Genomic DNA, 16,119 nt, shown 5'->3' with positions numbered 1-16,119 from the left:
AACTCTGACATTTTACGTTACATCTGAGACCTCACAACACCGCTCCCGGATGGGCTCGAACCACCAACCTATTGGTTAACAGCTGAACGCGCTAAACATTGAGCCACGGAAGCTCAGAAATTAAATGGTTGTCAGGTATTGTGGATAAGTTATGACTTATTACGTTACATCTGAGACCCTACAACACCTCTCTCGGTTGGGCTCGAACCACCAACCTTTCGGTTAACAGCCGAACGCGCTACCCATTGAGCCACAGAAGCTCAGAAATTAAATGGTTGTTAGGTTTTGTGGATAAGTTATGACTTTTTACGTTACATCTGAGACCCTACAACACTTCTCCCAGGTGGGCTCGAACCACCATCCTTTCGGTTAACAGCCGAACGCGCTAACCATTGCGCCAAGGAAGCCCAAAAATTAAATGGTAGTCAGGTATTGTGGAAAAACTTTGGTTTTCTACGTTACATTTGAGATCCCACAACACCGCTCCCGGGTGGGCTCGAACCACCAACCTTTCGATTAACAGCTGGACGCGCTAATTATTGCGCCACGGAAGCCCAAAAATTAAATGTTCGTCAGGTATTGTGGAAAAACTCTGACATTTTACGTAACATCTGAGACGTCACAACACCGCTCCCGGATGGGGTCGAACCACCAACCTTTCGGTTAACAGCCGAACGCGCTAACCATTGCGCCACGGACGCCCAAAAAAAAAATGGTCGTCAGGTATTGTGGAAAAACTTTGGCTTTTTACGTTACATTAGCGATCCCACAACACCGCTCCCGGGTGGGCTCGAACCACCAACCTTTCGGTTAACAGCCGAACGCGCTAACCATTGCGCAACGGAGGCCAAATATTAAATGGTCGTCAGGTATTGAGGTAAAACTTTGACTTTTTACTTCACATCTGAGACCTCACAACACCGCTCCCGGATGGGTTCGAACCACCAACCTATTGGTTAACAGCCGAACGCGCTAACCATTGAGCCACGGAAACTCAGAAATTAAATGGTTGTCACGTATTGTGGAAAAGTTTTGACTTTTTACGCTACATCTGAGACCCCACAACACCTCTCCCGGGTGGGCTCGAACCTTCAAAATTTCGATTAACAGCTGAACGCGCTAATCATTGCGCCACGGAAGCCCAAAAATTAAATGTTCGTCAGGTATTGTGGAAAAACTCTGACATTTTACGTTACATCTGAGACCTCACAACACCGCTCCCGGATGGGCTCGAACCACCAACCTATTGGTTAACAGCCGAACGCGCTAACCATTGCGCCACGGAAGCCCAAAAATTAAATGGTCGTCAGGTGTTGTGGAAAAAACCTTGACTTTTTACGTCAAATCTGAGACCTCACAACACCGCTCCCGGATGGCTCGAACCACCAACCCGTTTGTTATCAGCCGAACGCGCTAACCTTTGAGCCACGGAAGCTCAGAAATTAAATGGTTGTCAGGTATTGTGGATAAGTTATGACTTTTTACGTTACATCTGAGACCCTACAACACCTCTTCCGGTTGGGCGCGAACCACCAACCTTTCGGTTAACAGCCGAACGCGCTAACCATTGCGCCAAGGAAGCCCAAAAATTTAATGGTCGTCAGGTATTGTGGCAAAACTTTGGCTTTCTACGTTACATTTGAGATCAAACACCACCGCTCCCGGATGGGCTCGAACCACACACCTATTGGTTAACAGCCGAACGCGCTAACCTTTGAGCCACGGAAGCTCAGAAATTAAATGGTTGTCAGGTATTGTAGATAAGTTATGACTTTTTACGTTACATCTGAGACCCTACAACACCTCTCCCGGGTGGGCTCGAACCTTCAACCTTTCGATTAACAGCTGAACGCGCTAATCATTGCGCCACGGAAGCCCAAAAATTAAATGTTCGTCAGGTATTGTGGAAAAACTATGACATTTTACGTTACATCTGAGACCTCACAACACCGCTACCGGATGGGCTCGAACCACCAACCTATTGGTTAACAGCCGAACGCGCTAACCATTGCGCCACGGAAGCCCAAAATTTAAATGGTCGTCAGGTGTTGTGGAAAAAACCTTGACTTTTTACGTCACATCTGAGACGTCACAACACCGCTCCCGGATGGGCTCGAACCACACACCTATTGGTTAACAGCCGAACGCGCTAACCTTTGAGCCACGGAAGCTCAGAAATTAAATGGTTGTCAGGTATTGTAGATAAGTTATGACTTTTTACGTTACATCTGAGACCCTACAACACCTCTTCCGGTTGGGCTCGAACCACCAACCTTTCGGTTAACAGCCGAACGCACTAACAATTGCGCCAAGAAGGCCCAAAAATTTAATGGTCGTCAGGTATTGTGGCAAAACTTTGGCTTTCTACGTTACATATGAGATCCCACACCACCGCTCCCGGGTGGGCTCGAACCACCAACCTATTGGTTAACAGCCGAACGCGCTAACCATTGAGCCACGGAAGCTCAGAAATTAAATGTTTGTCACGTATTGTGGATAAGTTTTGACTTTTTACGCTACATCTGAGACCCCACAACACCTCTTCCGGGTGGGCATGATCCACCAGCCTTTCGATTAACAGTTGAACGCGCTAATAATTGCGCCAAGGAAACCCAAAAATTAAATGTTCGTCAGGTATTGTGGAAAAACTCTGACATTTTACGTTACATCTGAGACGTCACAACACCGCTCCCGGATGGGCTCGAAGAACCAACCTTTAGGTTAACAGCCGACCGCGCTAACCATTGAGCCACGGAAGCCCAAAAATTAAATGCTCGTCAGGTATTTTGTAAAAACCTTGACTTTTTGCGTCACATCTGAGACCTGACAACACCGCTCCCGGATGGGCTCGAACAACCCACCTATTGGTTAACAGCCGAACGCGCTAACCATTGCGCCACGGAAGCCCAAAAATTAAATGTTCGTCAGGTATTGTGGAAAAACTCTGACATTTTACGTTACATCTGAGACCTCACAACACCGCTCCCGGATGGGCTCGAACCACCACCCTATTGGTTAACAGCCGAACGCGCTAACCATTGAGCCACGGAAGCTCAGAAATTAAATGGTTGTCAGGTATTGTGGATAAGTTATGACTTATTACGTTACATCTGAGACCCTACAACACCTCTCTCGGTTGGGCTCGAACCAACAACCTTTCGGTTAACAGCCGAACGCGCTAACCATTGCGCCAAGGAAGCCCAAAAAATAAATGGTCGTCAGGTATTGTGGAAAAACTTTGTCTTTCTACGTTACATTTGAGATCCCACAACACCGCTCCCGGGTGGGCTCGAACCACCACCCAATTGGTTAAAAGCTGAACGCGCTAACCATTGCGCCACGGAAGCCCAAAAATTAAATGCTCGTCAGGTATTGTGTAAAAACCTTGACTTTTTGCGTCACATCTGAGACCTCACAACACCGCTCCCGGATGGGCTCGAACCACCAACCTATTGGTTAACAGCCGAAAGCGCTAACCATTGAGCCACGGAAGCTCAGAAATTAAATGGTTGTCAGGTATTGTGGATAAGTTATGACTTATTACGTTACATCTGAGACCCTACAACACCTCTCCCGGTTGGGCTCGAACCACCAACCTTTCGGTTAACAGCCGAACGCGCTAACCGTTGCGCCAAGGAAGCCCAAAAATTAAATGTTCGTCAGGTATTGTGGAAAAACCTTGACTTTTTACGTCACTTCTGAGACCTCACAACACCGCTCCCGGATGGGCTCGAACCACCAACCTATTGGTTAACAGCCGAACGCGCTAACCATTGAGCCACGGAAGCTCAGAAATTAAATGGTCGTCACGTATTGTGGAAAAACTTTGGCTTTCTACGTTACATTTGAGATCCCACAACACCGCTCCCGGGTGGGCTCGAACCACCAACCTATTGGCTAACAGCCGAACGCGTTAACCATTGCGCCACGGAAGCCCAAAAATTAAATGGTCGTCAGGTATTGTGGAAAAACTTTGGCTTTCTACGTTACGTTTGAGATCCCACAACGCCGCTCCCGGGTGGGCTCGAACCACTAACCTATTTGTTAACTGCTGAACGCGCTAACCATTAAGCCAAGGAAGCCCAAAAATTAAATGTTCGTCAGGTATTGTGGAAAAACCTTGACTTTTTACGTCACTTCTGAGACCTCACAACACCGCTCCCGGATGGGCTCGAACCACCAACCTATTGGTTAACAGCCGAACGCGCTGACCATTGCGCCACTGAAGCCCAAAAATTAAATTTTCGTCAGGTATTGAGGTAAAACTTTGACTTTTTACTTCACATCTGAGGCCTCACAACACCGCTCCCGGATGAGCTCGAACCACCAACCTTTCGGTTAACAGCCGAATGCGCTAACCATTCGCCACGGATGCCCAAAAATTAAATGGTCGTCAGGTATTGTGGAAAAATTTTGGCTATTTACGTTACATTTGAGATCCAAAAACACCGCTCCCGGGTGGGCTCGAACCACCAACCTATTGGTTAACAGCCGAACGCGCTAACCATTGAGCCACGAAAGATCAGAAAATAAATGGTTATCACGTATTATGGAAAAAGTTTGACTTTTCACGCTACATCTGAGACCTCACAACACCTCTCCCGGGTGGGCTCGAACCACCAACCTTTCGATTAACAGCTGAACGCGCTAACCATTGCGCCACGGAAGCCCAAAAAATAAATGCTCGTCAGGTATTGAGGTAAAACTTTAACTTTTTACTTCACATCCGAGACCTCACAACACCGCTCCCGGATGGGCTCGAACCACCAACCTTTCGATTAACAGCCGAACGCGCTAACCATTGAGCCACGGAAGCTCAGAAATTGAATGGTTGTCACGTATTGTGGAAAAGTTTTGACTTTTTACGCTACATCTGAGACCCCACATCACCTCTTCCGGGTGGGCTCGAACCACCAACCTTTCGATTAACAGCTGAACGCGCTAACCATTGCGCCACGGAAGCCCAAAAATTAAATGTTCGTCAGGTATTGTGGAAAAACCTTGACTTTTTACGTCACTTCTGAGACCTCACAACACCGCTCCCGGATGGGCTCGAACCACCAACCTATTGGTTAACAGCCGAACGCGCTAACCATTGAGCCACGGAAGCTCAGAAATTAAATGGTTGTCAGGTATTGTGGATAAGTTATGACTTATTACGTTACATCTGAGACCCTACAACACCTCTCTCGGTTGGGCTCGAACCACCAACCTTTCGGTTAACAGCCGAACGCGCTAACCATTGCGCCAAGGAAGCCCAAAAAATAAATGGTCGTCAGGTATTGTGGAAAAACTTTGTCTTTCTACGTTACATTTGAGATCCCACAACACCGCTCCCGGGTGGGCTCGAACCACCACCCTATTGGTTAAAAGCTGAACGCGCTAACCATTGCGCCACGGAAGCCCAAAAATTAAATGCTCGTCAGGTATTGTGTAAAAACCTTGACTTTTTACGTCACATCTGAGACCTCACATTACCGCTCCCGGATGGGCTCGAACCACCAACCTATTGGTTAACAGCCGAAAGCGCTAACCATTGAGCCACGGAAGCTCAGAAATTAAATGGTTGTCAGGTATTGTGGATAAGTTATGACTTATTACGTTACATCTGAGACCCTACAACACCTCTCCCGGTTGGGCTCGAACCACCAACCTTTCGGTTAACAGCCGAACGCGCTAACCGTTGCGCCAAGGAAGCCCAAAAATTAAATGTTCGTCAGGTATTGTGGAAAAACCTTGACTTTTTACGTCACTTCTGAGACCTCACAACACCGCTCCCGGATGGGCTCGAACCACCAACCTATTGGTTAACAGCCGAACGCGCTAACCATTGAGCCACGGAAGCTCAGAAATTAAATGGTCGTCACGTATTGTGGAAAAACTTTGGCTTTCTACGTTACATTTGAGATCCCACAACACCGCTCCCGGGTGGGCTCGAACCACCAACCTATTGGTTAACAGCCGAACGCGCTAACCATTGAGCCACGGAAGCTCAGAAATTAAATGGTCGTCACGTATTGTGGAAAAACTTTGGCTTTCTACGTTACATTTGAGATCCCACAACACCGCTCCCGGGTGGGCTCGAACCACCAACCTATTGGTTAACAGCCGAACGCGTTAACCATTGCGCCACGGAAGCCCAAAAATTAAATGGTCGTCAGGTATTGTGGAAAAACTTTGGCTTTCTACGTTACGTTTGAGATCCCACAACGCCGCTCCCGGGTGGGCTCGAACCACTAACCTATTTGTTAACTGCTGAACGCGCTAACCATTGCGCCACGGAAGCCCAAGAATTAAATGCTCGTCAGGTATTGTGTAAAAACCTTGACTTTTTACGTCACATCTGAGACCTCACAACACCGCTCCCGGATGGGCTCGAACCACCAACCTATTGGTTAACAGCCGAAAGCGCTAACCATTGAGCCACGGAAGCTCAGAAATTAAATGGTTGTCACGTATTGTGGAAAAGTTTTGAATTTTTACGCTACATCTGAGACCCCACAACACCTCTCCCGGGTGGGCTCGAACCTTCAACCTTTCGATTAACAGCTGAACGCGCTAATCATTGCGCCACGGAAGCCCAAAAATTAAATGGTCGTCAGGTATTGTGGAAAAACTTTGGCTTTCTACGTTACGTTTGAGATCCCACAACACCGCGCCCGGGAGGGCTCGAACCACCAACCTATTGGTTAACAGCCGAACGCCCTAACCATTGCGCCACGGAAGCCCAAAAATTAAATGATCGTCAGGTATTGAGGTAAAACTTTGACTTTTTACTTCACATCTGAGGCCTCACAACACCGCTCCCGGATGGGCTCGAACCACCAACCTTTCGGTTAACAGCCGAATGCGCTAACCATTCGCCACGGATGGCCAAAAATTAAATGGTCGTCAGGTATTGTGGAAAAATTTTGGCTATTTACGTTACATTTGAGATCCAAAAACACCGCTCCCGGGTGGGCTCGAACCACCAACCTATTGGTTAACAGCCGAACGCGCTAACCATTGAGCCACGAAAGATCAGAAAATAAATGGTTATCACGTATTATGGAAAAAGTTTGACTTTTCACGCTACATCTGAGACCTCACAACACCTCTCCCGGGTGGGCTCGAACCACCAACCTTTCGATTAACAGCTGAACGCGCTAACCATTGCGCCACGGAAGCCCAAAAAATAAATGCTCGTCAGGTATTGAGGTAAAACTTTAACTTTTTACTTCACATCCGAGACCTCACAACACCGCTCCCGGATGGGCTCGAACCACCAACCTTTCGATTAACAGCCGAACGCGCTAACCATTGAGCCACGGAAGCTCAGAAATTGAATGGTTGTCACGTATTGTGGAAAAGTTTTGACTTTTTACGCTACATCTGAGACCCCACATCACCTCTTCCGGGTGGGCTCGAACCACCAACCTATTGGTTAACAGCCGAACGCGCTAACCATTGAGCCACGAAAGATCAGAAAATAAATGGTTATCACGTATTATGGAAAAAGTTTGACTTTTCACGCTACATCTGAGACCTCACAACACCTCTCCCGGGTGGGCTCGAACCACCAACCTTTCGATTAACAGCTGAACGCGCTAACCATTGCGCCACGGAAGCCCAAAAATTAAATGTTCGTCAGGTATTGTGGAAAAACCTTGACTTTTTACGTCACTTCTGAGACCTCACAACACCGCTCCCGAATGGGCTCGAACCACCAACCTATTGGTTAACAGCCGAACGCGCTAACCATTGAGCCACGGAAGCTCAGAAATTAAATGGTCGTCACGTATTGTGGAAAAACTTTGGCTTTCTACGTTACATTTGAGATCCCACAACACCGCTCCCGGGTGGGCTCGAACCACCAACCTATTGGCTAACAGCCGAACGCGTTAACCATTGCGCCACGGAAGCCCAAAAATTAAATGGTCGTCAGGTATTGTGGAAAAACTTTGGCTTTCTACGTTACGTTTGAGATCCCACAACGCCGCTCCCGGGTGGGCTCGAACCACTAACCTATTTGTTAACTGCTGAACGCGCTAACCATTGCGCCAAGGAAGCCCAAAAATTAAATGTTCGTCAGGTATTGTGGAAAAATCTTGACTTTTTACGTCACTTCTGAGACCTCACAACACCGCTCCCGGATGGGCTCGAACCACCAACCTATTGGTTAACAGCCGAACGCGCTAACCATTGAGCCACGGAAGCTCAGAAATTAAATGGTCGTCACGTATTGTGGAAAAACTTTGGCTTTCTACGTTACATTTGAGATCCCACAACACCGCTCCCGGGTGGGCTCGAACCACCAACCTATTGGTTAACAGCCGAACGCGTTAACCATTGCGCCACGGAAGCCCAAAAATTAAATGGTCGTCAGGTATTGTGGAAAAACTTTGGCTTTCTACGTTACGTTTGAGATCCCACAACGCCGCTCCCGGGTGGGCTCGAACCACTAACCTATTTGTTAACTGCTGAACGCGCTAACCATTGCGCCACGGAAGCCCAAAAATTAAATGCTCGTCAGGTATTGTGTAAAAACCTTGACTTTTTACGTCACATCTGAGACCTCACAACACCGCTCCCGGATGAACTCGAACCACCAACCTATTGGTTAACAGCCGAAAGCGCTAACCATTGAGCCACGGAAGCTCAGAAATTAAATGGTTGTCACGTATTGTGGAAAAGTTTTGAATTTTTACGCTACATCTGAGACCCCACAACACCTCTCCCGGGTGGGCTCGAACCTTCAACCTTTCGATTAACAGCTGAACGCGCTAATCATTGCGCCACGGAAGCCCAAAAATTAAATGGTCGTCAGGTATTGTGGAAAAACTTTGGCTTTCTACGTTACGTTTGAGATCCCACAACACCGCGCCCGGGAGGGCTCGAACCACCAACCTATTGGTTAACAGCCGAACGCCCTAACCATTGCGCCACGGAAGCCCAAAAATTAAATGATCGTCAGGTATTGTGGAAAAACTTTAGCTTTCTACGTTACATTTGAGATCCCACAACGCCGCTCCCGGGTGGGCTCGAACCACTAACCTATTGGTTAACAGCCTAACGCGCTAACCATTGAGCCACGGAAGCTCAGAAATTGAATGGTTGTCACGTATTGTGGAAAAGTTTTGACTTTTTACGCTACATCTGAGACCCCACATCACCTCTTCCGGGTGGGCTCGAACCACCAACCTTTCGATTAACAGCTGAACGCGCTAACCATTGCGCCATGGAAGCCCAAAAATTAAATGTTCGTCAGGTATTGTGGAAAAACTCTGACATTTTACGTTACATCTGAGACATCACAACACCGCTCCCGGATGGGCTAGAACCACCAACCTATTGGTTAACAGCCGAACGCGCTAACCATTGAGCCACGGAAGCTCAGAAATTAAATGGTCGTCACGTATTGTGGAAAAACTTTGGCTTTCTACGTTACATTTGAGATCCCACAACACCGCTCCCGGGTGGGCTCGAACCACCAACCTATTGGCTAACAGCCGAACGCGTTAACCATTGCGCCACGGAAGCCCAAAAATTAAATGGTCGTCAGGTATTGTGGAAAAACTTTGGCTTTCTACGTTACGTTTGAGATCCCACAACGCCGCTCCCGGGTGGGCTCGAACCACTAACCTATTTGTTAACTGCTGAACGCGCTAACCATTGCGCCACGGAAGCCCAAAAATTAAATGTTCGTCAGGTATTGTGGAAAAACTCTGACATTTTACGTTACATCTGAGACATCACAACACCGCTCCCGGATGGGCTAGAACCACCAACCTATTGGTTAACAGCCGAACGCGCTAACCATTGAGCCACGGAAGCTCAGAAATTAAATGGTTGTCAGGTATTGTTGAAAAGTTACGACTTTTCACGCTACATCTGAGACCCCACAAAACCTCTCTCGTTTGGGCTCGAACCACCAACCTTTCGGCTAACAGCTGAACGCGCTGACCATTGCGCCACTGAAGCCCAAAAATTAAATTTTCGTCAGGTATTGAGGTAAAACTTTGACTTTTTACTTCACATCTGAGGCCTCACAACACCGCTCCCGGATGGGCTCGAACCACCAACCTTTCGGTTAACAGCCGAATGCGCTAACCATTCGCCACGGACGCCCAAAAATTAAATGGTCGTCAGGTATTGTGGAAAAATTTTGGCTATTTACGTTACATTTGAGATCCAAAAACACCGCTTCCGGGTGGGCTCGAACCACCAACCTATTGGTTAACAGCCGAACGCGCTAACCATTGAGCCACGAAAGCTCAGAAAATAAATGGTTGTCACGTATTGTGGAAAAGTTTTGACTTTTCACGCTACATATGAGACCCAACAACACCTCTCCCGGGTGGGCTCGAACCACCAACCTTTCGATTAACAGCTGAACGCGCTAACCATTGCGCCACGCAAGCCCAAAAATTAAATGTTCGTCAGGTATTGTGGAAAAACTCGGACATTTTACGTTACATCTGAGACGTCACAACACTTCTCCCGGATAGGCTCGAACCACCAACCAATTGGTTAACAGCCGAACGCGCTAACCATTGAGCCACAGAAGCTCAGAAATTAAATGGTTGTTAGGTTTTGTGGATAAGTTATGACTTTTTACGTTACATCTTAGACCCTACAACACCTCTCCCAGGTGGGCTCGAACCACCAACCTTTCGGTTAACAGCTGAACGCGCTAATCATTGCGCCACGGAAGCCCAAAAATTAAATGTTCGTCAGGTATTGTGGAAAAACTCTGACATTTTACGTTACATCTGAGACCTCACAACACCGCTCCCGGATGGGCTCGAACCACCAACCTATTGGTTAACAGCCGAACGCGCTAACCATTGCGCCACGGAAGACCAAAAATTAAATGGTCGTCAGGTGTTGTGGAAAAAACCTTGACTTTTTACGTCACATCTGAGACGTCAAAAAACCGCTCCTGGATGGGCTCGAACCACACACCTATTGGTTAACAGCCGAACGCGCTAACCTTTGAGCCACGGAAGCTCAGAAATTAAATGGTTGTCAGGTATTGTGGATAAGTTATGACTTTTTACGTTACATGTGTGACAACACCTCTTTGGTTGGGCTCGAACCACCAACCTTTCGGTTAACAGCCGAACGCGCTAACCATTGCGCCAAGGAAGCCCAAAAATTTAATGGTCGTCAGGTATTGTGGCAAAACTTTGGCTTTCTACGTTACATTTGAGATCCCACACCACCGCTCCCGGGTGGGCTCGAACCACCAACCTATTGGTTAACAGCCGAACGCGCTAACCATTGAGCCACGGACGCTCAGAAATTAAACGGTTGTCACGTATTGTGGATAAGTTTTGACTTTTTACGCTACATCTGAGACCCCACAACACCTCTTCCGGGTGGGCCTGAACCACCAGCCTTTCGATTAACAGTTGAACGCGCTAATAATTGCGCCACGGAAGCCCAAAAATTAAATGTTCGTCAGGTATTGTGGAAAAACTCTGATATTTTACGTTACATCTGAGATCTCACAACACCGCTCCCGGATGGGCTCTAACCACCAACCTATTGGTTAACAGCCGAACGCGCTAACCATTCAGCCACGGAAGCTCAGAAATTAAATGGTTGTCACGTATTGTGGAAAAGTTTTGACTTTTTACGCTACATCTGAGACCCCACAACACCTCTCTCGGGTGGGCTCGAACCTTCAACCTTTCGATTAACAGCTGAACGCGCTAATCATTGCGCCACGGAAGCCCAAAAATTAAATGGTCGTCAGGTGCTGTGGAAAAAACCTTGACTTTTTACGTCACATCTGAGACGTCACAACAACTCTCCCGGATGGGCTCGAACCACACACCTATTCGTTAACAGCCGAACGCGCTAACCTTTGAGCCAAGGAAGCCCAAAAATTTAATGGTCGTCAGGTATTGTGGCAAAACTTTGGCTTTCTACGTTACATTTGAGATCCCACACCACCGGTCCCGGGTGGGCTCGAACCACCAACCTATTGGTTAACAGCCGAACGCGCTAACCATTGAGCCACGGAAGCTCAGAAATTAAATGGTTGTCACGTATTGTGGATAGGTTTTGACTTTTTACACTACATCTGAGACCCCACAACACCTCTTCCGGGTGGGCTTGAACCGCCAGCCTTTCGATTAACAGTTGAACGCGCTAATAATTGCGCCACGGAAGCCCAAAAATTAAATGGTCGTCAGGTATTGTGGAAAAATTTTGGCTTTCAACGTTACTTTTGAGATCCCAAAATACCGCTCCCGGGTGGGCTCGAACCACCAACCTGTTGGTTAACAGCCGAATTCGCTAACCATTGAGCCACGGAAGCTCAGAATTTAAGTGGTTGTCACATATTGTGGAAAAGTTTTGACATTTTACGTTACATCTGAGACGTCACAACACCGCTCCCGGATGGGCTCGAACCACCAACCTTTCGGTTAACAGCTGAAGGCGCTAATCATTGCGCCACGGAAGCCCAAAAATTAAATGTTCGTCAGGTATTATGGAAAAACTCTGACATTTTACGTTACATCTGAGACCTCACAACACCGCTCCCGGATGGGCTCGAACCACACACCTATTCGTTAACAGCCGAACGCGCTAACCTTTGAGCCAAGGAAGCCCAAAAATTTAATGGTCGTCAGGTATTGTGGCAAAACTTTGGCTTTCTACGTTACATTTGAGATCCCACACCACCGGTCCCGGGTGGGCTCGAACCACCAACCTATTGGTTAACAGCCGAACGCGCTAACCATTGAGCCACCGAAGCTCAGAAATTAAATGGTTGTCACGTATTGTGGATAGGTTTTGACTTTTTACACTACATCTGAGACCCCACAACACCTCTTCCGGGTGGGCTTGAACCGCCAGCCTTTCGATTAACAGTTGAACGCGCTAATAATTGCGCCACGGAAGCCCAAAAATTAAATGGTCGTCAGGTATTGTGGAAAAATTTTGGCTTTCAACGTTACTTTTGAGATCCCAAAATACCGCTCCCGGGTGGGCTCGAACCACCAACCTGTTGGTTAACAGCCGAATTCGCTAACCATTGAGCCACGGAAGCTCAGAATTTAAGTGGTTGTCACATATTGTGGAAAAGTTTTGACATTTTACGTTACATCTGAGACGTCACAACACCGCTCCCGGATGGGCTCGAACCACCAACCTTTCGGTTAACAGCTGAAGGCGCTAATCATTGCGCCACGGAAGCCCAAAAATTAAATGTTCGTCAGGTATTATGGAAAAACTCTGACATTTTACGTTACATCTGAGACCTCACAACACCGCTCCCGGATGGGCTCGAACCACCAACCTATTGGTTAACAGCCGAACGCGCTAACCATTGCGCCACGGAAGACCAAAAATTAAATGGTCGTCAGGTGTTGTGGAAAAAACCTTGAATTTTTACGTCACATCTGAGACGTCACAAAACCGCTCCCGGATGGGCTCGAACCACCAACCTTTCGGCTAACAGCTGAACGCGCTGACCATTGCGCCACTGAAGCCCAAAAATTAAATTTTCGTCAGGTATTGAGGTAAAACTTTGACTTTTTACTTCACATCTGAGGCCTCACAACACCGCTCCCGGATGGGCTCGAACCACCAACCTTTCGGTTAACAGCCGAATGCGCTAACCATTCGCCACGGACGCCCAAAAATTAAATGGTCGTCAGGTATTGTGGAAAAATTTTGGCTATTTACGTTACATTTGAGATCCAAAAACACCGCTCCCGGGTGGGCTCGAACCACCAACCTATTGGTTAACAGCCGAACGCGCTAACCATTGAGCCACGAAAGCTCAGAAAATAAATGGTTGTCACGTATTGTGGAAAAGTTTTGACTTTTTACGCTACATATGAGACCCTACAACACCTCTCCCAGGTGGGCTCGAACCACCAACCTTTCGGTTAACAGCTGAACGCGCTAATCATTGCGCCACGGAAGCCCAAAAATTAAATGTTCGTCAGGTATTGTGGAAAAACTCTGACATTTTACGTTACATCTGAGACCTCACAACACCGCTCCCGGATGGGCTCGAACCACCAACCTATTGGTTAACAGCCGAACGCGCTAACCATTGCGCCACGGAAGACCAAAAATTAAATGGTCGTCAGGTGTTGTGGAAAAAACCTTGACTTTTTACGTCACATCTGAGACGTCACAAAACCGCTCCTGGATGGGCTCGAACCACACACCTATTGGTTAACAGCCGAACGCGCTAACCTTTGAGCCACGGAAGCTCAGAAATTAAATGGTTGTCAGGTATTGTGGATAAGTTATGACTTTTTACGTTACATGTGTGACCCTACAACACCTCTTTGGTTGGGCTCGAACCACCAACCTTTCGGTTAACAGCCGAACGCGCTAACCATTGCGCCAAGGAAGCCCAAAAATTTAATGGTCGTCAGGTATTGTGGCAAAACTTTGGCTTTCTACGTTACATTTGAGATCCCACACCACCGCTCCCGGGTGGGCTCGAACCACCAACCTATTGGTTAACAGCCGAACGCGCTAACCATTGAGCCACGGAAGCTCAGAAATTAAATGGTTGTCACGTATTGTGGATAAGTTTTGACTTTTTACGCTACATCTGAGACCCCACAACACCTCTTCCGGGTGGGCCTGAACCACCAGCCTTTCGATTAACAGTTGAACGCGCTAATAATTGCGCCACGGAAGCCCAAAAATTAAATGTTCGTCAGGTATTGTGGAAAAACTCTGACATTTTACGTTACATCTGAGATCTCACAACACCGCTCCCGGATGGGCTCTAACCACCAACCTATTGGTTAACAGCCGAACGCGCTAACCATTCAGCCACGGAAGCTCAGAAATTAAATGGTTGTCACGTATTGTGGAAAAGTTTTGACTTTTTACGCTACATCTGAGACGTCACAACACCGCTCCCGGATGGGCTCGAACCACCAACCTATTGGTTAACAGGCGAACGCGCTAACCATTGAGCCACGGAAGCTCAGAATTTAAATGGTTGTCACGTATTGCGGAAAAGTTTTGACTTTTTACGCAACATCTGAGACCCCACAACACCTCTCTCGGGTGGGCTCGAACCTTCAACCTTTCGATTAACAGCTGAACGCGCTAATCATTGCGCCACGGAAGCCCAAAAATTAAATGGTCGTCAGGTGCTGTGGAAAAAACCTTGACTTTTTACGTCACATCTGAGACGTCACAACAACTCTCCCGGATGGGCTCGAACCACACACCTATTCGTTAACAGCCGAACGCGCTAACCTTTGAGCCAAGGAAGCCCAAAAATTTAATGGTCGTCAGGTATTGTGGCAAAACTTTGGCTTTCTACGTTACATTTGAGATCCCACACCACCGGTCCCGGGTGGGCTCGAACCACCAACCTATTGGTTAACAGCCGAACGCGCTAACCATTGAGCTACGGAAGCTCAGAAATTAAATGGTTGTCACGTATTGTGGATAGGTTTTGACTTTTTACACTACATCTGAGACCCCACAACACCTCTTCCGGGTGGGCTTGAACCGCCAGCCTTTCGATTAACAGTTGAACGCGCTAATAATTGCGCCACGGAAGCCCAAAAATTAAATGGTCGTCAGGTATTGTGGAAAAATTTTGGCTTTCAACGTTACTTTTGAGATCCCAAAATACCGCTCCCGGGTGGGCTCGAACCACCAACCTGTTGGTTAACAGCCGAATTCGCTAACCATTGAGCCACGGAAGCTCAGAATTTAAGTGGTTGTCACATATTGTGGAAAAGTTTTGACATTTTACGTTACATCTGAGACGTCACAACACCGCTCCCGGATGGGCTCGAACCACCAACCTTTCGGTTAACAGCTGAAGGCGCTAATCATTGCGCCACGGAAGCCCAAAAATTAAATGTTCGTCAGGTATTATGGAAAAACTCTGACATTTTACGTTACATCTGAGACCTCACAACACCGCTCCCGGATGGGCTCGAACCACCAACCTATTGGTTAACAGCCGAACGCGCTAACCATTGCGCCACGGAAGACCAAAAATTAAATGGTCGTCAGGTGTTGTGGAAAAAACCTTGAATTTTTACGTCACATCTGAGACGTCACAAAACCGCTCCCGGATGGGCTCGAAGCACACACCTATTGGTTAACAGCCGAACGCGCTAACCTTTG

Source organism: Phalangium opilio, unplaced genomic scaffold (assembly GCF_054372755.1).
Source record: "Phalangium opilio isolate 3A_F unplaced genomic scaffold, DU_Popi_V2 ptg001675l_1, whole genome shotgun sequence".
Classification (NCBI taxonomy): Eukaryota; Metazoa; Arthropoda; class Arachnida; order Opiliones; family Phalangiidae; genus Phalangium; species Phalangium opilio.
Note: the sequence above shows the minus strand (reverse complement) of the source record.